The sequence below is a fragment of the Pinus tabuliformis genome, chromosome 9 (genome assembly GCF_031772625.1).
Source record: "Pinus tabuliformis cultivar Carrire ecotype Pingquan chromosome 9, CPIR1, whole genome shotgun sequence".
In the NCBI taxonomy this organism is placed as follows: domain Eukaryota; kingdom Viridiplantae; phylum Streptophyta; class Pinopsida; order Pinales; family Pinaceae; genus Pinus; species Pinus tabuliformis.
In genome coordinates, this window is record NC_142307.1 from 581,749,596 (window position 1) to 581,772,034 (window position 22,439).

The 22,439-nt window shown below is 41.1% G+C and overlaps 1 protein-coding gene across 3 annotated transcripts in view; it reads right to left on the bottom strand.

Annotated features, from left to right (window-relative positions):
• Positions 1–22,439, bottom strand: part of PDE149 (integral membrane TerC family protein) — a 444,133-nt gene that overhangs the window by 80,351 nt on the left and 341,343 nt on the right. The window lies entirely within an intron of this gene.

A 22,439-nucleotide genomic window follows, 5' to 3' on the forward strand; every position in this document is an offset into this window, starting at 1 on the left:
GGAAAGCATTGGGCTTTTCAATACATATTCTCCCATGGATAGCTTGATATTATGGCACTTTCCAGAGCAATTTATCGTTCCTCCATTTGCAACCATCACTTGACACTCTAGTGCTGGATATAGGAAGCAATTCAATTCTTTTGCTATCTTACAATGAATAAAATTGTGGGTACTTCCTGAATCAATCAACACTATTACCTTTTTCTTATTGATTTGTCCTTCTATCTTGATGGTTTGAGGAGTGGTAATTCCAACCAATGCATTACAAGATATGGTTGGATTAATTTCTTCTTTATCTAGGCTTTGTTCCTGAAGTATATCTTCTTCTTTTGACCTTTCTTGCTCCTTTTCTTCTTCTCTTCACAATCTATGTAGAATAATTTCTTCTCAGCACACTTATGACCTTTAGTGTATTTGCTATCACAACTGTAACAAAGCCCTTCTGCTCTTTTTTCTTCCAATTGTTGTGGTGTCAACCTTATAGGTTGTGGAAGGCTAGGGGTAACAACACTTCCATCTTTATAATTGTGAGTGGTATGCTTTCTGGTTGCCATAATTTTGCTTTCCATTTTCCTTGCTAACCTGAATGTCTTCTCTAATGAATCAGGTTCCCAAAGGCGAACATCATGTTGGATATTATCCTTTAAAGTCCCTATGAACACATCAATCCTATGCTCCTCTGGAATATTTTTTACCTTTATGTTCAATTTTTGGAACTCCTCAATGTGCTCCATTATTGAACCCTTCTGTTTGAGACTTATCAATTGGCTAAAAAATGTGTTGCTGTTTGTATCCTCATAATGTGTTGTCAATTCTTCCGTAAAAATTTCCCAAGTGATAATTTGTTTACGAGAGCAAAGCCATTGATACCATACAAACTGATTTGGTTCCAAATATAAAGTTGCAATACGTACCTTTTGTGCAGTGTTCCACGGGGACTCGCCCCCCCCCCCCCCTAGGGGTCTAGTTTCCTCGCTCCCCCGCGCTCCGGGGACTTGGGGACGAGTAGGGGACGTTTCCCCATGCTCCCAAAATGGAGGAAACTCAGGGGGACGTGCCAGGGAAACGTTTCCCTTCCCTGAGGGGGCGTTTCCAAAAAGGGGGACGTGCCAGGGAAACGTTTCCCTTCCCTGAGGGGGCGTTTCCAAAAAGGGGGACGTGGGGCGGCGTGGGGGGACGAGAGGGGACGAGGGTGGGCGAGAGGGGGCGTGGGGGGACGAGGGGGAATGTGGCACACCTTTAATGCATTAAAAAGCATTTTAAATTTTTAATTAACTAAACGCTGAACTTAATCTTTAATTAAGGGGACAGAATTACATTCATGTATGACGTTGTTTGTAGATTCAATTTACGGTTGCAGAACCGGGGACAGAATTATATTCACGTATGACGTTGTCTGTAGATTCAATTTATGTAAACTCATCCATAGTTTCGTTCAAATTTTTATATAAATTCCCACACCTGGCGTCAATAGCAACCAGTTACAATTCGAAAGTTCAAATAGTCAAAACAATATTATATATATACTGTGAAAATTTTATAAATTCGTACTTTCTACTTGAGGAAAATTGCAACAGCACGTCTTCATTATTATGCCCTTCCCTATGCCTCCTTACTCATCCATAGTGTTCCGCTATCAAGTCTGAACTCATTAAGAGACAAATATATGGGCAGGATTTGATTCCCCAATCGATGCTTGTCATTGCCAAATATATAGGCAGCATCATTTGATACCCTGACCTCTGCGAGCATGAAATTGGACTGAGCAGAGAGAGTGATATGTAACCGCAGTATATATATATGCTGCAAGTGATATGTAACTGCAATATATATATATATATATATATATATATAAGCTGCAAATCTACAGACCTGCATATGCTAAGGAAGCCACGGTGCTCACTCACCTTCGCTAAAAAGTTTGACGGGTCGGAAACCATCTTTTGAATGGAACTTGGTGTCACTCAAAGCTATTGGACGTATGGCAACCACCTGCTGAATTATTATATGCATTATTAAAATAGTTATAAAATAATAATTGAGAGAATGGTTTTTTTTTTCAAGTCATTTCTATGGTTAATGGCGGTTTGTCCTCTAAGGATGATACAGAAAATAAAATGGTTTAGCTTTTGATTTTCAAAAGCCATTCTTATACTAGTTTGTTAGGTTGATATGATTGATATAGGTTTATATTAAGGTTAATGTTTTGTTAAGTTACACATTTATGTTTGTATTTACGTTAAGTGAATGTATATAATAATGGTTGGAATATTTTAAAATATGATTTAATAAGTAAATAAATTTATTTTGTTTTTAATTAATTTTTTTTTTTTTAATTTAAAATTTTATTGAAATCATAATATTATTTAATTGATAATATTTTATTTTTATTTGTTTTAAAAAATTGAATTAGAATTTTATGATGTTGTTACTATTCTCATGTCTATTCAATGTTATATATGCAAAAATTTGTATTTTCAATCTTGATGATTTGCTTTCCCAAGACATTGTTTTGGAATTAATAAAAAAAAAAAAAAAAAAAAAAAAAAAACAGCGTACCTCTTATAGTGGACTCAATTATTAATTAATAAATTATATTTTATATTTATAAAATTTTAAGACCCTGACGCTCCCCCACGTTTCCTAAAAAATGGTAGGGAGCTTTTGCATAGGCCGCTCCCGTGCCCCCTCGCCCCCTCGTCCCAGAACCTTGGTGGAACATTGCTTTTGTGTGTTTTGCACATTATTGAGATCGAAAAATTGCTCCATCTGTAATATCCATGTTGCGGGATCCTTGCCATCAAACTTCCTCATATCAATTTTTGGAATATGGTGGGTTTTCAATCCAACATTAGAGTTTATGGAATCATGATTAACATTTCTTTTGTTTTCATCATGAGTTTCCTTTACTACCCTTTCACCATTAGTGACCATTTCTTGTAGCAATTTATTCATATTTATCTTCAATTCTTCCATCTTATCATCCATGCTATCTATTTTAGCGTCCATGCCATTCATCTTAGCTTCCATGCCATCCATCTTAGCTTCTACGCTTTTATTTAAACAATCCATCTTAGCTTCTACATCTTTCTTTAAACCATCCATCTTAGATTCTGTTACTTTTTGTACAAGTGACACTTGTTGCACTTGGTCTCGAAATTTTGATGTATCATGTTGCATTTCTTCCTCTTCTTCATGAGTCATGCTAGAGCTTTCAGTTTGCTTACTAGGTGTTTGCATTTTCTTTCCTCGGAGCATCAATCACTAATAATAATGCTTTACTATGCCCTTTGAATTCCTTCAAACTAATTTTTCAAACCAAGCTTATGCAAAAATTTAAAAAAAACTACACACCTTTTTTCACTTTGTAGGAGCTTGATATTGAATCTGATTTATCTCTGTAATTTCGGATCATCCAGTTCTGAAATTGTGACCTGTAGTAGCCCTCTATGTCCTCTTTCCAATGCCACCAGTCTAATCCAAATTGGATTCTCCAAGGAAGAGTTATGCACAATCTCCCAAGATGACCTGATTATAGACCTTTTCAGAAGAGCGAACTTGTATGAAGTGCCACGTGTCACTGTTTCGACCTTTGGCTCTGAAAAATATATACAAGAAACTATAGTCTATCCTCTTTCTGTACCTTCTTACAAAATTTCAATCCGATGCTCAGAGAGAAAGTTATGACGATTTTCCCCAGGTCACCTATTTGGAATGTAATTCAGGAGTTTGCAAAAAGACCAACTTCCTTAGATCATATCTTCACAAATACAGCGCGAAAAGCTCTGAAATTCAGACCTGAGGTTCAGTGCGATTTCATCTCAAATGGGTTCTTTTTTTCGCTTCTGAAACGTCGCAGAAAAAAAGTTATAGCAAAAATGCCACGATGACCTATTTGGAGCAGCGAAACACTAGAATCCAAAGCTCTGATACCAAATGTTATGAAACCAGCTCACAAAAAGATAGAAAAGATAGATCAACGCCTTAGAATTCAGCCTCTTCGAGGGGTCAACCTCCTTTACATTACATAAATGAACAATTATTGGATGATTCAATTGACAAAACCTTCTTTCTATATATAGGAGCCTAAGGTGTCACAATATAACCAAGCCGACCTAACAATAATAATATATGGGCACAAAAATAACAATAGAGGGATTTTATGGGGCACAATAATAACAATATGGGGACAATAGGGGCACAACAATATTAATAAGGGATACAACTACAATATTAATGGGGGCATCATTAGTATTATAGGGACCTAACAGGGAGATTCAACCTTACCTTTGGGGGACTACGAGTGCCACCCTAGGAAGGTAGTTCCATAGCATCTTGAGGAGCACCAAGGAGTATTCACAGCCAACACATTCAGTCATCATCCAACAGTGCGTATTTCTCGGCCAGCAGAGAGGGAACATGCAGTTGAGGATAGTGCCTCATTGGGCCAACAATAGCTGGAGGAACCAGGAGAATCGAAGGACATCAAGAGGTCAGCACTTGGGAGGAGTTTTGGAGCAAGTGAGTGCAGCAAACAGGCAGTTCAAAATCCAGACTTGGAGGACAGTGCAGAGGGCTAGTATGGGCATCACGTGGGTTTTGAGGGAAAGAGCCACAGCATCAGAATCATAGTTGGGTAGGAAGGAAATTCATAGGAGGACTCATCCTAGTGATTCCGGGTAGTTTGGGGGAGTTTTCGCAACTTCTTTCAGGGAGGCCAAGTTTATCAGTTCCAGAAGAGGTCGGGTTCCTTGGGGGTCGAATTTCAGAAGTTTGAACTAGGCCAAACCCTTCCTAGGTTTTAGTGGGTTTTGGCTGAGGATCCGGGAGCTTAAGTTTTATAATTTTCTAAGCACGAGAAGCAGTGATTCCAACCTTTTTGTTCCAGCAAACAACACAGTTTCTGGGCAGCGCAGATCAGTTCTAGTGCAGCAGTTGGGCAACCTTCAAATCAACATTTTCTCACCTGGGTTTTGTCACACTTGTCCTTAGAGACAAGCCCAGGTGCACCATTCCATTTACCATTGTATTTTCCCTTGATGATTTAATAAAATGGCTCAACAATTATCTATTTCCAGCGTTTTCATGGGTGCCTGATGTGTATTTCGCATTTCTGATTGCTGGATTGTTTGCTTGCTTTGTTTATCACTTAAATTCATGTATAGGAACATTACAGTGGTATCAGAGCAAGTGGGTGCAGCAAATAGGTAGTTGGAAATCCATCCTTGGAGGACAGTGCAGAGGGCCAGTCTCGGCATCACGTGGGTCTTAAGGGAAGGAGCCATAACACTGGAATCACAGCTGGGCAGGAAGGAAATTCATAGGAGGACTCATCCCAGTGATTTGGGGTAGTTTGGGGGAGTTTTCCCAGCTTCATTCAAGCAAGCTGAGTTTACCAGTTGTAGCAGAGGTCGGGCTCCTTGGGGGTAGAATTTCATAAGTTTGAACTAGGCCAAACCCTTCCTGGGTTTTGGCTGAGGATTTGAGAGATGAAGTTTTATAATTTTTGGAGCACAGGAAGTAGTGATTCTAGCCTTTTTGTTCCAGCAGACAACGCAGTTTCTGGGTAGCACAGATCAGTTCTAGTGTAGCAGTTGGGCAGCGTTCAGATCAGCATTTGCTCACCTGGGTTTTGTCACGCTTGTCCTTGGAGATAAACCCAGGTGCACGATTCCATTTACCATTGTATTTTCCCTTGATGATTTAATAAAATGGCTCAACCTTTCTCTATTTCTAGCGTTTTCATGGGTGCCTGATGTGTATTTCGCATTTCTGATTGTTGGATTGTTTGTTTGCTTTGTTTATCACTTAAATTCCTGTTTAGGAACATTACAGTGGTATCAGAGCCTAGGTCTTGGCTCAGTTGTGGGGAGTTTCTCCTATGAGAGAAGGGGACCAACAAAATATTACATACATGAGGCAGAGGTACTGAAGCAGAGAAAGAGAACTGGAGATCACTCCAGACACAGAAGATAGGGGTAAGGCAATAGTAGCAGAGGAAGACATGGGGGAGCCCAAGAGTAGGGAGGAGATGGATTTTGACACCCTCTTGAAGGCTTTGAATGATCTAGCGAAGGGGCAGAAGGAGATGCTGGAGCAGATTAAAATGCAGAACTGGGAGAGAACCACCCTTAGGGGATTCTTATTTGGGGAAACTTTTGGGGCCTCTCAATAATTCAATCACCCTTCACTTGCAGCACAACCTTCATCAGCGAGTGGGCCAACTCGAGCCACATTGCCCTCTTTCATGCCTGTGGCACAGGTTGAACCAGTAAGGACTGAAGACCCCTCACAGATGGGAGAACACTTTAGAGAATGGCAGTCCATGGGTGCAAACTCTAGGGAAGCACTCTCTTTCAGAGATTTTTGCAAGCTCAAACAGAATGAGAAGAGCAAGGGTTATGGAGGACAAGGCACGCAGAGCTATGAGCTGCAGAGGACAATAGGGAGAATGTGCTTCCCTACATTCGATGGCACTGCCAAGTGCACTGCTCGGGCCTGGGTTGAGAAGATGGACACGTATTTCTAGCTTAACCAGATGACAGAGTTGGAAGCCATCAAGATGGCAACGCTGCACATGGAGGGGGAAGCCCATGACTAGTGGTTTCATGGCTTGGCCACCCTGGGGCATGCCAATGTGGTTTCATATGAGGATTTCACCAGGAGGGTGGTGGAGCACTTTGACTAGAGGGATCCAGAGGCTCATTTCAGGGAGCTAACCCAACTTCGCCAGACAGGCAACCGAGAGAAGTACATCTCAGAGTTTCTAAGAGTTTCAATGATGGTGTCAGACTTATCAGATGCTCGGAGGGTATACACCTTCCTAGAGGGCTTAATCAATCCCCTACTTGGACTGGTGAAGTCACGCAAACCCTCCACGCTGCAAGAAGCAGTTACGTGCACCAGAGATTTGCAGGGGGCCATCCCCAAAACACGAGCACCCTTTCCTACACCGACCCCTTTACCCTAGAAGGGGCATGACACTAGAGCCCCACCTCAGAGAACCACCAAGGGACGGAGGCAACTGGATTATGAGACACGGAAGGACCTTAGGAGGAGGAAGTTGTGCTTTACTTGTCGGGAGCCCTGGGCACCAGGCATCGGTGCATTGTTGGCAAAGCACATTACATTGAGGTCTTTTTAGATAGTGACCAAGAGGATGAGGTGGAGCAGGAGTGTGGTATGGGAGACGGTGAGAGTCTAGCAAAGAGGGGACCACCACCACCACCTCCACAAGGAGGGGCATCCTTTGCCCCATTCGGGGGAGTCCTTGCTTCTTTATGCGAGGTCCCCAAATTTCTAACATTGAGGATCAGAGGCACTATACAGGGGCAACAGGTGTCGGTCTTAGTTGACAGTGGGGCTACCCACAACTTCATAGATGCCCAATTGGTTCAGAGGAGGGGCCTCACCATGACTGAGTTTGAGGGCTTTTCAGTCTTGGTACCAGGTGACCGTACCATGCAGTGCACTCGGTATGTGCCCGCTTTGATAGTAGTTATGGGGATCTACTCTATGACAAACCATTTCTTTGTGGTCGATGTGCCCAACACCAACGTGGTGATGGTTGTCCAGCGGCTATACTCCCTAGGGCGAGTTACTACTAATTGGAAGAAACTGGAGATGGAGTTCACCGGCCCAGATGGAAAATCGGTGGTCCTTAGAGGCATGCATTCATACCCACCATAGACAGTCTCAACACATAGGATGGAGGAAAATCTACAACATGGGGACATAGCATGGGCAACGCAGTTGAGGGTTTCAGAGGTTCGGTTTTCATTATGATTTGTAATTATAAGAGAATAAACAAATGAATTATTATTCCTTGAATCATGGGTTTCATGAGCAAGATGTGTTTACCATAGGTCAAATACTTCTTCTTGATGTTTTTAGGATTTATTATCTCAGCATAAGTATTATAGTTATGAAATATGCTCCAAAACGTATGTCACTATCCCCTTGAAAGTCAGCTAAAATAAGACAGTGATCTCCGTGATGAAATGTTGGCTTAACTCAAAGTTGCTCATGTCGACCTACCATACCAACATTGGTCCGTATATATAAGGAGTGACTTCACATTACAAGCAATAAGTTCAGACATCTCTGTGTATTAAACGAAGAAGCTAAGACGCCATACAATAAACAAAGGAAGTAACATACATTTCGGTGAAGTCTGTCTCGTGTATATATATATCTCAAGGCTCTCGATAAATTTTGTCTCACATATATATATCTCAAGACTCGATTAATTCTGTCACGCATACATACGTCAAGGCTCTCGATGAAGGATTGTTTCATATATCTCAGAAGTCTCGGATAGACTCTGTCCCATCATAGCGAAGAAGTAAAGGACTATCACAAGACAATACCATAAAGATGAAGCCACATACTTGTGGAAAAGCAAAGAACTAAGGTAACTGAAGAAGAGAAGAACTACTGTAGCCGAGGACTATAACAAGACAACGAAAGGAGACCGAAATCTGAAGGAGTACAGTGAGACAAGTGCAAAGGTCGAAGACTGTGGGTTGAAGGTCAAATAGTGCATGGGATAGCGACAAGCATCTTGGAGGTAATCTTGAGTCAAGTAATTTTGTCAAGGGTCTTCGTATTCGTCAACTAAACATCTATAAGAAGAGATTGAAGGGTTTTCCTCTCAAGAGGAGAGGTTTTAGCCCTAGCTTGAAAGCCTAAACATTATGTCACTGTCTTATTGATTTGGTTGCTATTTGATGTATGGAACACACACTGTAATAAGGAACTAAGATAATAAGATGTACACAAGTAGTACTCAAGTAAGAGAATTTAGAAATATAGAATGCCCTCCCTTAATTCTCAATATGGTATCAAAGATATGGTTTAGTCAAGGGCATCTAAGTGACACTTATAAAGGCTATCTCAGAAAGGATCAATTACTTAAACATCACTTCACTTCCTCATCATAAGATCACAGCTCAGAGAAAGGTTACAATGCTACATCATGGTGTCACAATGTTAATATCTCACACACTGATCTATCATTTCCGTATTAGATTCCTCCAACTGTCTCTGCCTCAGAAAGCTCGGACAAAATCTCAATGGACTTATGAAATCACAATGAGCAGTCTCGGTGAAGTCTCGAAGTCATCACAGTAACAAGATGTTTGAGATTCAGTCATCTCTATGTTCTCGGTGATCCTAAACAAGGAGGTCGATGTTCACAATCTCCACTGTCTCAAGAAGATATACTTAAGTCCAGTTATCTTGACGCCAAGACTTCGAAAGTCTCAATGTCCACTTGAAACAACAGTAAGAAGGTTCAGTTCCCCTTTTTCATCTTGGTGCCAAATCACAGTATACGAAGTATCAACTTCAGTAATTATAGTCATCAACTCATGTTCAGTTCGATAGAATATATCTGCGTCATTCCTGGGATCCTCACTAAACCTCTTCTATGCAATAAGAGACAGTCTCATCATAAATTATAGTCTCAATATACTACAGAATTGATCCAAGGAGTACCTCTCACAATCCATGCTATACCACTATCTCAAACTAGTTGCTGCAATAAAGCAGTCACGGTGATAAGACATTCTCTCTCTACCTACGTTATTCAGTGACAAATTCAGGCTCACAACACAATGCATCTCTACACAACTCGTATGTACAGTGTTAATAGACATCACTGTCTCGGTACGGTGTCATAACAATATACATGTCAAAGTCTCAGATCTTGTATATAAACATAATCTCAATAGCATGGTTCTCGGATCAGCACATGAGTCCTTCTATATCACTATCATTATTTGGACAATGCTTGATATAGGCGTTTGATGATGCACTCTTAGGAATGCTGAGTGTGATAAAATCCACTTATAGGGCAACAATATCACTGATATGTCAACATTGTTTTCAAATTTAGAAGTCAAAAGAACTTTGAAGCTGAATTAGAAGTCAAGGTGATCACAAGATCATAAAGCAGTTTTGGTGATGTCAAGATCACAAATGTCATGATGCTAGAAGGTCTCCAAAGAAGTTTTGGTAAAAGGATACTAGTGGTTCATGATGGGCAACTCAATCAAAGGAAGCATCAAGGTGAAGATCTTCTCTTCACATGCCAAGTAAGTATCTTTCATGTTTTTGGTTTAATGACTTTGTTTTGCAAGGAGATAGAAATATTGGAGGATAGTCATAGTTCTCATGAAAAAGGTCCTCGCATAGAATGAGGAGGATAGTATTGGTCCTCATAGATGAGTAAAGCCATTAAATAAGGTCTCCTTTGAATTCATAAGGTAGACATTAGGAAAGCTAGAAAAGGAATTACGAATAGTATGGTTCTTAAAAGAACATTGATAGAAGGAAAAGAAAATTCATGTCACTAGATGGAAGAAGTTGAATGCAGCCCATGGTAAAAGGGAGTAGAATTCCTTAAGTTAGTCTCTCTCTATAAGTCTCCTTTTGGGCTCCTAGATCATGTGAAGTGTTGGAATTTCTAAGTCTAACTGTTAGAAACCCTTCATGTACTTTACTGATTTATTCCTACCTACTTGTTTTGTTAATTAACAAGTTATTTACCATGTAAATATTGGAAATAAATACAAGTATATGCTCAACACATTACAGATCATCAACTAAAGGAAACAAAACAAGCACACAAGTGATACCGTTGTTTTTGGACCAATGTCCCCGGAAAAACCCAATGCGGGAAAATCGGTGCATCTATCTGAGGGTTTTATTATCATGCAGTTTCTGAATACAATCTGGGTGCCAAAACCAGCTCATCCAACAGAGAATAATATCGGCAATAGTACCTCTCTACTCAGAAGCAGATATTCCGGCTGAAACCCCAGATGAACAATCCGACAACTCCCAGCTCCATTCTGCCCCACGAAAACCCCAGCGTCTGTCTCTAGGGACTGCGTCAACCTAATAACCCCTGTGTTAACCTCTGGAGGCACTGCGTTAGCCTCTAGAGCCTCTGCGTCACCCAAGTTGGCTCTATGAGGCACTGCGTAGCTCCTGGTTGCCTCTGCGTGGGCCTTAGCTAGCTCTGCGTTCCTCTCTCCTAGCTTCTGTGTTGATCCTCCCGGTACTGTCTCTCTGCCTCTCTGTTTCTGTATTCACTACCCCTCGCTGTTGATCACTGATTCTATCTCTCTTAGCAAACCCCACTCTAGAGAATAGAATGACTAATCTCTCTGGTGTATTCTCCAAGTGACCCTCAAGCCTCCTCTTATACTTTTCTCGTTGACAATTCAACGGCCGAGATTAAGTCCCTAATCAACGGCTAAGATTAGATCTAGCTTGATCCATGACTTTTGGACCATTCTAACATAGTTTTATATTAATTCACATTAATATTTTATTTTCCCTAAGTTTAGACTTAGGGACTCCATAAAAAATATTAATTATTTTAATATCACCCAAACTTTTTAGAATCTACCCAAACCCTTTCTGGGTATTGGAGATCTCATGTGCCTTAAATTCTCCACCAATTTTCGTGGCTAGAGCACATTTGATGCTACCCTAAATCAACACTCCCTATTAGCGAGGATTGTGCTCTAATAATACTCCTCACTGAGCATCATCCTGAACATCCAACACCGGTCCCTGTGCTGATGCTAGGATTGATGCCCATCATCTGCACTGCTGCATCTCGTACTGCTACCCATGGCCCTGCCACTGCCACTGCTGCATCCGTACGACAACTCCCTCTCATCTTGTTGCATCGTGCTGCCCATAGCACTGCCACTACTAACTGTTGCACTGCAACTCAGTTACTGAGAAGTAATTGATCTCCCAACTCTGACATCTCTGACAGGCTAGAAACACTCTCGATGCTGAAGCTCCCTCTGTCACTCATAAGTGCTCCCTCTCTGACCTCTGCGCTGCTGCAACTATTCCATGCATCTCGCATCGTTGCACACCTCTCTGTGCCATCTTGCACTAGTGCAACACTTGCGTGCTTCTCGCACTACTGCCTCACGCTATCCTAGGAATCCTGCACTGTAGCTCCCTCGATCGCTCCATTCGCATCCGTTTCTACTAACATCCGCCAGTACTGGTACTCCTCTTCAGGGCTTCCATAGCAAGGTCTAATCCAAGAGATTGGGTACCTCGAGGATCCTGCCCCTCATCGCCTGTAGTCCATCTGACTACAGCTTGATGCCTCCCCACTTCCGCTCAAGTGGTGTGTGTGCACTCATGGCACAGTCATCGTCTGTCTCCACTTCCTTCTCTGCCCTTGCTGGCGCAGCCTTGGTCTTGGAGGCCTCTCCCTTGCTCTTCTTCCTTGGACAATAGGTCGCATAATGACCCAATTCCCTTCAGTGGAAGCATTTGACCTTGGAGAGGTCCTTCTTCTTCCGATTCTTCTGCTTTCCCTCAGATGCTAGGGCAACATCCACCTCCACCTCCTTCTTGATTCTGATCCCCTTGTCGTTGCTTCCCGCCTTGCTCAACCTTCTGAACTCTTCTTAGCGAAGAGCCGCCCACATTTCCTCCCAATCTGGAAGGGTCGCCCTGCCAAGTATGCTCTGGACAAACAACTCCCAGTCTTCAGAGACTGTGTTCAAGGCTGTTCTCACCATCAATTCTTGATCGGCGTGGCCCCTATGAAAGTCAGCTGATCTCGGATCTCCTTCAATCATCCGTGGAAGGTCTCGATTTGTTCTCCCTTCTGCATTTGGTATGACTGCAACTAATTTTCTAGTAACATCCTTCTCTGCATAGAAGTATGCTGATACAATTTCTTTAGGGCCTCCCACATCTCATTTGCCGTGTCCTTTTCGACAATATGTGGTACTACATGGTCCTTGACCCTGTCAAGGATGATGCTCTTGGCCGTCGCCATTGCCTCCTCGTACTTGTCGCTATCAGTTGAGTCAACTGGGATCGCTATTGTTCTCAAGGCAAAGTGCTTGACATGATTCCTGTCTAGAACGGATAAGATTCTGGCCTTCCAGACTACGAAGTTTGAGGCTCCGTCCAGTCTGTCCTGGTCTCTTACCCTATTCATTGCCATCTCGCTGCTCCTCTACTTCCCTCCTGGAAGTTTTTGGTATAACTCCCTCTGAGCCTCGATTTCCATCATGGAAACCCTTCTGCTAATGTCGAGATGCCCCCACTCCGATCATTAGTGCAGCTACACCATTGTTCTGGATTTCTTAGCTAGAAATCCTCAGTAGCAACTCCCTCCTCCTTGGCCTTGCCCCGTTAGGTACTGTTCTGACTACAGTACCCCACCAGCTCCACTTTGCAACTTACCCACAGCCTCCTAAACCCCAACAAACTGAAGGTTAGAGCTCCTAGGCTCTACGCAACCAGGTACTAGCTAAAATGCTCCCCTAGCCAACTGCGTCAACCCTTCTGGTCTCTGCATGGGTCTGGGTGAGCTTTTTCTGCCCTCCTCAGTCTTTGCATTGACCTCTTCCTGGCTCAATCTTGATGACGCAGGCACTGCGTCACCCATTGCTGCTACTCTGCTAGGAACAATTTTTGTCACTCGGGAAAATTGTTTTCTGCTGCTGTTGCTCTCCTCGGCTAATGTTCTCAGTTCTCCTGTGATCTGCAACTACGCTATGATACCATGTTGGAATTTCTAAGTCTAACTTTTAGAAACCCTTCATGTACTTTACTGATTTATTCCTACCTACTTGTTCTGTTAATTAACAAGTTATTAACCATGTAGATAATGGAAATAAATACAAGTACATGCTCAACACATTACAGATCATCAACTAAATGAAACAAAACAAGCACACAAGTGACACCGTTATTTTTGGACCAATGTCCCCGAAAAAACCCAATGCGGGAAACCGATGCAGCTATCTGAGGGTTTTATTATTATGTAGTTACTAAATACAATCTGGGTGCCAAAACCGGCTCACCCAATAGAGAATAATCGTGGCAGTAGTACCTCTCTACTCGGAAGTAGATATTTCCGCTGAAACCCTAGATGAACACTCTGACAGCTCCCAGCTCCAATCTGCCCCACGAAAACCCCAGCGTCTGCCTCTAGGGACTGCGTCAACCCTGCCTAGCCCTGCGTCAGCCCAATAACCCCTGCGTCAACCTTTGGAGGCACTGCGTCAGCCTCTAGAGCCTCTGCATCACCCACGCTGGCTCTCTGAGGCACTTCACAACTCCTGGCTGGCTCTGCGTGGGCCCTAGCTGCCTCTGCGTGGCCTCTAGCTGCCTCTGCATTCCTCTCTCCTGGCTTCTGTGCCGATCCTCCTGGTACTGTCTCTCTGCCTCTCTGTTTCTATATTCACTGCCCTTTGCTGTTGATCACTGATTCTATCTCTCTTAGCAAACCTCGCTCTAGAGAATAGAATGACTGATCACTCTGGTGTATTCTCCAAATGACCCTCAAGCCTCCTCTTATACTTTTCTCGTTGACAATTCAACGGCCGAGATTAAGTCCCTAATCAATAGCTAAAATTAGATCTAGCTTGATCCATGACTTTTGGACCATTCTAACACAGTTTTATATTAATTCACATTAATATTTTATTTTCCCTAAGTTTAGATTTAGGGACTCCATTAAAAATATTATTTATTTTAATATCACCCAAACTGTTTAGAATCTGCCCAAACCCTTTCTGGGTATTGGAGATCTCATGTGCCTTAGCCTCTCCACCAATTTTCGTGGCTAGAGCACATCCGATGCTACCCCAAATCAACACGAAGAATGTGACTAAAATATATTATCAAATATGATGGGACATTATGGAAGTATTAGAAACAAGATCTCTTGACATCATCATGAGGATGACTATAATCGCAAGGACAAGTAAGATACCTCTATCAACAACTTAGGGTTTCTATGAAAGAAGGAAAGTTGTAGCAACAACTTTGCAGAACTCAAGCATTTGAAGAATGCTCATCATGCTACAAAAGGGAAACATTTGCTGGATAGGGATCTTTCAGATCCTCATTTCTCTGATAGAATCTTCACTAGAAGATTCACTAATCCAAGAATGAAGCAAGAGTTTCAATAGGAACTCCAACCTGCGGAAATCATGAATAATGATATGATGACATAAAAGCAGTTCAAGGGGTTGAAGATCTTTCAATCAAGGAAGCTGTTGAAAGAAGCCTGGACAACCTAAAGGTAAAATGAGGTATGTATACTTTTATTTAAGTTTTATAATATCATGTTGTATGGTTGCAGATCAATACGTCTATCGAAGGAAAAGGATCTCCTCCTCTAGGATGCAGAAAGACATAAGTCACACTAGAAGAAATCAAGATAATATGTCCTCATATGAAGTATGAGGTGGTTGATCACAACTAAGAAACTTTGAGTAAAAGGCACCTAAGGAAGGAAGAGATTGTGATATATGCAACCTGATGAAGGCAATCAACATCCAAAAGATCAAGAAGACTTGACTAGAAAATCTCCCAGAAAGATATGAAGACTCTGATGGAAAAGATGTAGACCCTTGACAATGGATATCTTTGGGAGACGTGTCAACATGAATGCAGGATGCTGATACCTACAGAAAGATGTCATGATGAAGAGCCACCTAGAAAGGTACGCTTTGATTTAATCATATACTTTTTCTTGAATAATATCTGGATAAGTTCATGCAGGGCTACTTACAAGTACAACTAGCATTCATGTGATGAATGGAAGAAGCATTATGAGAAAGTAGTCATATAATGAAGGTTCCAGATATGAAGAAGGCCACTTTCCATGAAGGAATGACATGACGAACTAAGGAGGAAAGTGATCGATGACTGTTGCCCTACAAGAAAGAAGCTCAACTAACTTTCATGACATCAAGGAGAGAAGTTGATCAACCAGCTGAAGGACCCACAAAGAAGAAGTGGCTAATATATAGAAGAGTCCCTAGCTAAGAGGGAGCTTTGACAGGTCCCCGATTAAGAGGGAGCTTGGATCAGATCGCCCCTGATTAAAAAGGAGTGACAATTGTGTTTTTCTATCTCATGTGTCATGCACTAGACTAAGACTAACAACCGTAAGTCTAGGTGAAGGCCATGAATGGAAACGTAGACACATGATAGACACAACAATCTTGTCTTCCCCTGGGAAGAAAGAATGGAGGATTGGGTAATCATCTGTCATCCGATGCTCTTTAAGGATGTGTAGGGCATCCAAGATAAGAGTAGGCAAGAGGATCGATATTCTTCGAGGGTTGGGAACCCAAGATAAGAATAGCCCTAGAAGGTAATACTCATTGAACACCTGGGTGCATATGTACCTTGAGAGACAATGATAAAGGTGTCTATAAATCATTGGTCTCGCCAACATTGTGCTCTGATCTTATGAGAGAGAGAGTTGTTAGTCAAGGCCTTTGCTATGTGACAATGTTGGTTATAATGATGCTATACAGATAGATTACTAGTCTGACTCTTCTTATGAGATCTCTTTAGTATTGAGAATAACCATGTACCATTTAATGAATACCTGCCTAGTTAAGAGGAAGTGTTGAAGGAAATGTAACTAGGTTCGGTTTTCATTATTTTGTAATTATAAGAGAAGAACCAAATGAATTATTATTCCTTGCATCATGGGTTTCATGAGCAAGATGTGTTTACCATAGGTCAAATACTTCTTCTTGATGTATTTAGGATTTATTATCTCAGCATAATTATTATAGTCATGATCTACGCTCCAAAAGATATGTCACTATTCCCTTGCAAGTCGACTAAAATAAGACAGTGATCTCCCTGATTAAACGTTGGCTTAACTCAAAGGTGCTCATATCAGCCTACCATACCAACAATGGTCCGTATATATAAGGACTCAGGAGTGACTTCGCATTACAAGCAATAAGTTCGGACATCTCTGTGTATTAAACGAAGAAGCTAAGAGACCATACAGTAAACAAATGAAGTAACATACATTTCGGGGAAGTCTGTCTCGTGTATATATATATATATATATATATCTCAAGGCTCTCGATAAATTCTGTCTTGCATAGATAATCTCAAGACTCTCGATAAATTCTATCACACATACATATGTCAAGGCTCTCGATGAAGGATTGTTTCATATATCTCAAAAGTCTCGGATAGACTCTGTCCCGTCATAGCAAAGAAGTAAAGGACTGTCACAAGACAGTACCATAAAGATGAAGCCACAAACTTGTGGAAAAACAAAGAACTGAGGTAACTAAAGAAGAGAAGAACTATTGTAGCCGAGGACTATAACAAGACAGCGAAAGGAGACCGAAATCTGGAGTATAGTGAGACAAGTGCGAAGATCGAAGACTGTGGGTTGAAGGTCGAATAGTGCATGGGATAGCGACAAGCATCTTGGAGGTAATCTTGAGTCAAGTAATTTTGTCAAGGGTCTTTGTATTCGTCAACTAAACATTTATAAGAAGAGATTGGAGGGTTTTCCTCTCAAGAGGAGAGGTTTTAGCCCTGGCTTGAAAGCCTATGTTGAAATTTGGTACCAGAGGACAGGTGATTCCTTAAGGCTTTGATCTTTGGCCTAGGGAAAAGTGTCCAAAAGAATTTAATTTTTCTCCTAAAGTAACTTTATAATTTTTATAAAGTTAAATCTAATTTAAAAGTGACTTTAAGTGATAAAGTTATTAAGTCTAATTTTAAAGTGACTTTTATAAAGTCAATGAAAAAATTAGAAAGGAAAAGTGACTTTGGAAATAAATGACTAATTGGGTCTTTATTAAAGTGGGGTGAACTAAAAAATAAAAAGTGAGATTTAAATGAGCATTTAATCTCAGCCTTAGATCTCAATCTATTTCAGCCATTGGATTTAGGGATCACCCAAAAGTCACTTGGGGTTAGATTAAAGGAGGAAAAGAAGGAAAAGGTCATTCATTCTTTCATGAGCAGATTGGGAGAAGGAGAGCAAGAGAGATTTCTGAGCAGGGAGGAGAAGGAGACAGCAGCTTGGCACACATTCCAAGGTAGCAGTTGAGCAGATTTGTACAACTGGTTTAGCACACAGTGAAAGGCAGATTCTGGCACGATTTTCGAGGAATGGTTTGCACAAAAATCGAGGAGCGATTTGCTGATTTTTCTGCACGCAAAACGAGGGCCGTACAGCGCATTTATTGCAGGTCGTACAGCGCATTTATTGTAGTCCGTACAGCGCATTTAATGTTGGTCGTACAGCAGCATTTAATGCTGAAAGTGGGCACGAAAATAGAGGAGGCCGTACAACATTTATTGCTGTCCTGTTGCTGTAATTTCCAGTTTGCTGTGAGGCATGGGAAAAGAGATAAGTTGTAAATTTGCTTGCTGATTTTTTTTGCTGAATATTTCTCACTATGAAAAAGGCATTTTCAGAAATAAAGAAGAGCTCTCGCACTGGTTTTCCCCAAGAGTTGTAGGGGGTTTTTCCAGGGTCAAGTTGACCAAAAATCTCAGTGTTTAAATGTGTTTTAATGGTTGTTTATTACTGCTGATTTTTATTTCTTCAATTTCCAGCATTCTGTAAAATTTCCAGAATTTGTGTTTTCAGCAATATTTATTTTTTCAGCTTGTTAAATGTACGGTTATGGAAAAGGGCATTTAACTACATGGGAGAAATAAGGTGAAACTAAAAACCGGGGTGGGAAAACAGAAATTTCTACAGCCTAAACATTGTGTCACTGTCTTATTGATTTGGTTGCTATTTGATGTATGGAACACACACTGTAATAAGGAACTAAGATAATAAGATGTACACAAGTAGTAATCAAGTAAGAGAATTTAGAAATGAAGAATGTCGTCCCTTATATCTCAACTCCACCCCCAGACAGATGGCCAGAACGAGCAAGATAATAAGTGGCTAGAGGGGTCCTTGAGGAACTATGTGACTGGGCAACAGAAGGCTTGGATTCGGTGGCTGCATTTGGGCGAGTATTGCTACAACACCACCCATCACATGTCCATCGATATGACTCCTTTCCGTGCCTTGTATGGTTATGATGCATTATCTTTTGCTGACGTTGTTTTTGGAGATAGCTGGGCCCCAAAGGCCAAAGATTGGATCCAAGAGAGCCAAGACATCCTCAAGGCTCTCAAGGATAACTTAGTGACAACGTAGAACCAACAGAACGTGTATGCAGATCGACATCAAACTGAGAGACATTTCGAGGAGGGGGATTTGGTGTACCTCTGATTACAGTTGTACAGGCAATCCACATTGATGCAGAAGGGGGAGGAGAAGCTACAACCCCGTTTTTATGGGCCATACAAGGTAGTCACATGTGTTGGGGAGGTGGCCTACAAGCTGGAGCTGTCTCCGGGGAGCAGCGTTCACAACATATTCCATGTCTCATGCCTTAAAAAGGTGCTGGGACAACAGGTGACAACAACAATAGAGTTACCCTCGTTGGATGATGAGGGCCACCTGGTTTTGGAGCCTGAGGCCATTGAGCGGGACCATCAGGGAGTTCTTGGTACGCTGGAAGAACTTGCTGGATGAGGATGCCACTTGGGAGGGTGAGCACATTCTGGAGCACCTAGCTCTGAAGTTGCTCGAGGGCAAGCAACATTTGGGAGGGGAGGACTGTCATTTCCCTTTCCAAAAGAATTTGTAACAGGTTTTATCTCTCAACAATTTTGTACAAATTTTGCTAAGGAAAAGGACCCAAGCAATTTCAACTTAGGAACCTAGGAGAAATACAGCCAGATTATTTTGCTAGTGGAAGGTGGGGGCCAACCCCGTGGGAAAGCGTATTGGGCAATTTGAATTGCCTTGGAGGGAATTCGTATGGCTGTTGGAGGGGCCCACATGAGGCAAAAGGAGGCCCATGAAGTCGTAAGGAGGAAGAGCTCCTCACTTGGGGATCATTCACTCTTGCATATCGAAAATAACTTGACTGTTTGTTCGAGCTGCTTAGCCAAGTCAACTTGCTGCTTAGCCACGAATCTCTCAAGCGGGTGATTCAACCTTACCTTCAGGGGACTACGAGTGCCACCCTAGGAAGGCAGTTTCATAGCATCTTGAGGAGCACCGGGAAGTATTCACAAATCACAACCAGCACATTCAGTGATCATCCAACAGTGCATATTTCTAGGTCAGCAAAGAGGGAACAAGTAGTTGAGGATAAAGCCTCATTGGGCCAGCACTAGCTGGAGGAACCAGGAGAATTGAAGGACATCAGGAGGTCAGCACTTGGGAGGAGTTTTGGAGCAAGTGGGTGCAGCAAATAGGCAGTTTGAAATCCAGCCTTGGAGGACAACGCAAAGGGCCAGTCTTGGCATCACGTGGGTCTTGAGGGAAAGAGCCACAACACCGGAATCACACTTGGGCAGGTAGGAAATTCATAGGACTCATCCCAGTGATTTGGGGTAGTTTGGGGGAGTTTTCCCAGCTTCATTCAGGAAGGCCGAGTTTACCAGTTGCAGTAGAAGTTGGGCTCCTTGGGGGTCGAATTTCAGAAGTCTGAACTAGGCCAAACCCTTCTTAGGTTTTGGCTGAGGATTCGGGCGCTGAAGTTTTATAATTTTTTGAGTACGGCAAGCAGTGATTCCAGCTTTTTTGTTCCAGCAGACAACATCAGTTTTTGGGTAGCGCATATCAGTTCTAGTGCAGCAGTTGGGCAGCCTTTAGATCAGCGTTTGCTCACCTAGGTTTTGTCACCCTTGTCCTTAGAGACAAGCCCAGGTGCACCATTGTATTTTCCCTTGATGATTTAATAAAATGGCTCAGCAGTTCCCTATTTCCAGCGTTTTCATGGGTGCCTGATGTGTATTTCGCATTTATGATTGCTGGATTGTTTGCTTGCTTTGTTTATCACTTAAATCCCTGTTTAGGAACATTACAAGTTATTTTAAGGGCTTCCTTGCTATGATTCAACAACTTTCTTCTATGTTCAAGGCATCTTACCACTGTTTGATTTCCTTTTTATTTTTGCTTTGCTTCAATTCTCTGAAGTTAAACTTTAGGGATATTTAAAAGTTTCTTTCACTAGGGTTTTTGACTACAGATAGGCTTTTGGACATGTAAGGATTATAAATTATGTTGAAGAGAGATTATTCTACTGCAAATTTGAAGAATGATTTTAAAAAACATAGAATTCAAGAAATCATCAGTTATCAGTGTACAAGTCTTTGTGGAATCATCAGTCTTGTTCATTATAACTTAAGTCCTTGAACACAAGCAACAATTTTGGCATACCCTAATTAGTCTTTGTCTCTAATGTTTGGAATCTTAAAATTTTTTTTTTCATTAAAAAATTAATCAATTTTTTTACCAGTTCATTGAATCTAGTTCCTGTTCAAAGATGGCTTGTGGTTTTTAAAACTATGATGCAGAGTGGGTAGTCGTTGGATGCATAATTTAATTCTGCATCCAACAAGTTCCTACACATGAAATTTGAGTAAATCTTTAAGGAGATAGGTCAAAAGTATGATTAAGAAAAATAGTTTTGTTTCTTTCCCTTTGAAAATTCATCTCTTATTTTATTATTTTAACTATTATTTATTTTAGGAAGCCCATTTTAGACCTTAAAATTTCTCTAAAGCTTTACTGCAGCAATGGCTGCAACAAAGTAACTGATTTTCTATTTGCACAATGATTTCTGAATAACATGAATATTTTCTCAAAAAAGGGATATCACCACATGTGTATATGCATTATTAATCGACTATTTAGCTAATTTCGATCCTCTTGTACTTCATATTTACATGTAATAGAGAACTCTATGATGTCGAATTCTATACTGTGTACTTGCTCAAATTAGATCTTCACTACACCATATGTAATTAAGCTTTTTCACCAATTGGAAGATTGGTTAAGTAATATGATTTAGTCAGCTTGCCAGTCAATGCAATGTCATTGTTTGCCACGAGGACAAGATCAAACTCTATCTCTCCACCTTATTTAACTACCCCCTAATAAAGCCTTCCATCCATCATCAGAGTCAGTCATGTTAGTAATGCCCCTATAAGTAGGCTATACTCTCAGTAAGATTGAAGTCCTGGAAACATGAGAACAAATCAACAGTCTTTGTCCCATAGATCTTTCCATCTACAAATCTTCCTTAGAAAAAAAGTCATTTTGAAGCCTAGGAATGGAACCAAGGGAACCAGAAACAATCTAAAAGCACCAGCTACTGCAACGGCTAATATCTCAACCATGAAAATATAGTTTTGCCACACCCATGCCATTTGTGGAATCATTGCAACTAACACCCAATTTGCAGTTCACACATGGTAACATAGCCTCATAGAAACTAAAATGTATTTTGATATAGAAAATCCCATTTTGAAATTTCTTCTAAAAAAAACAAATACATGCTTGATCTGAATTACTGTTAATGGTAAGAGTCCCCAAAAAATTAAATTGATCTCAAATGGTATGTCAACATACATGATTAACTACGTCTAATTTTTGCTCTCTAAACATGATGGAAAAAGATTCACAATATAATAAAAATGTATAGAAATAAAGGAAAGAAGGAAAGTGATGGCAAAGTATTAAATTCATGCAACCACAGTAGGCAAGGTTCTCATAGGATCTAAATTGTAAA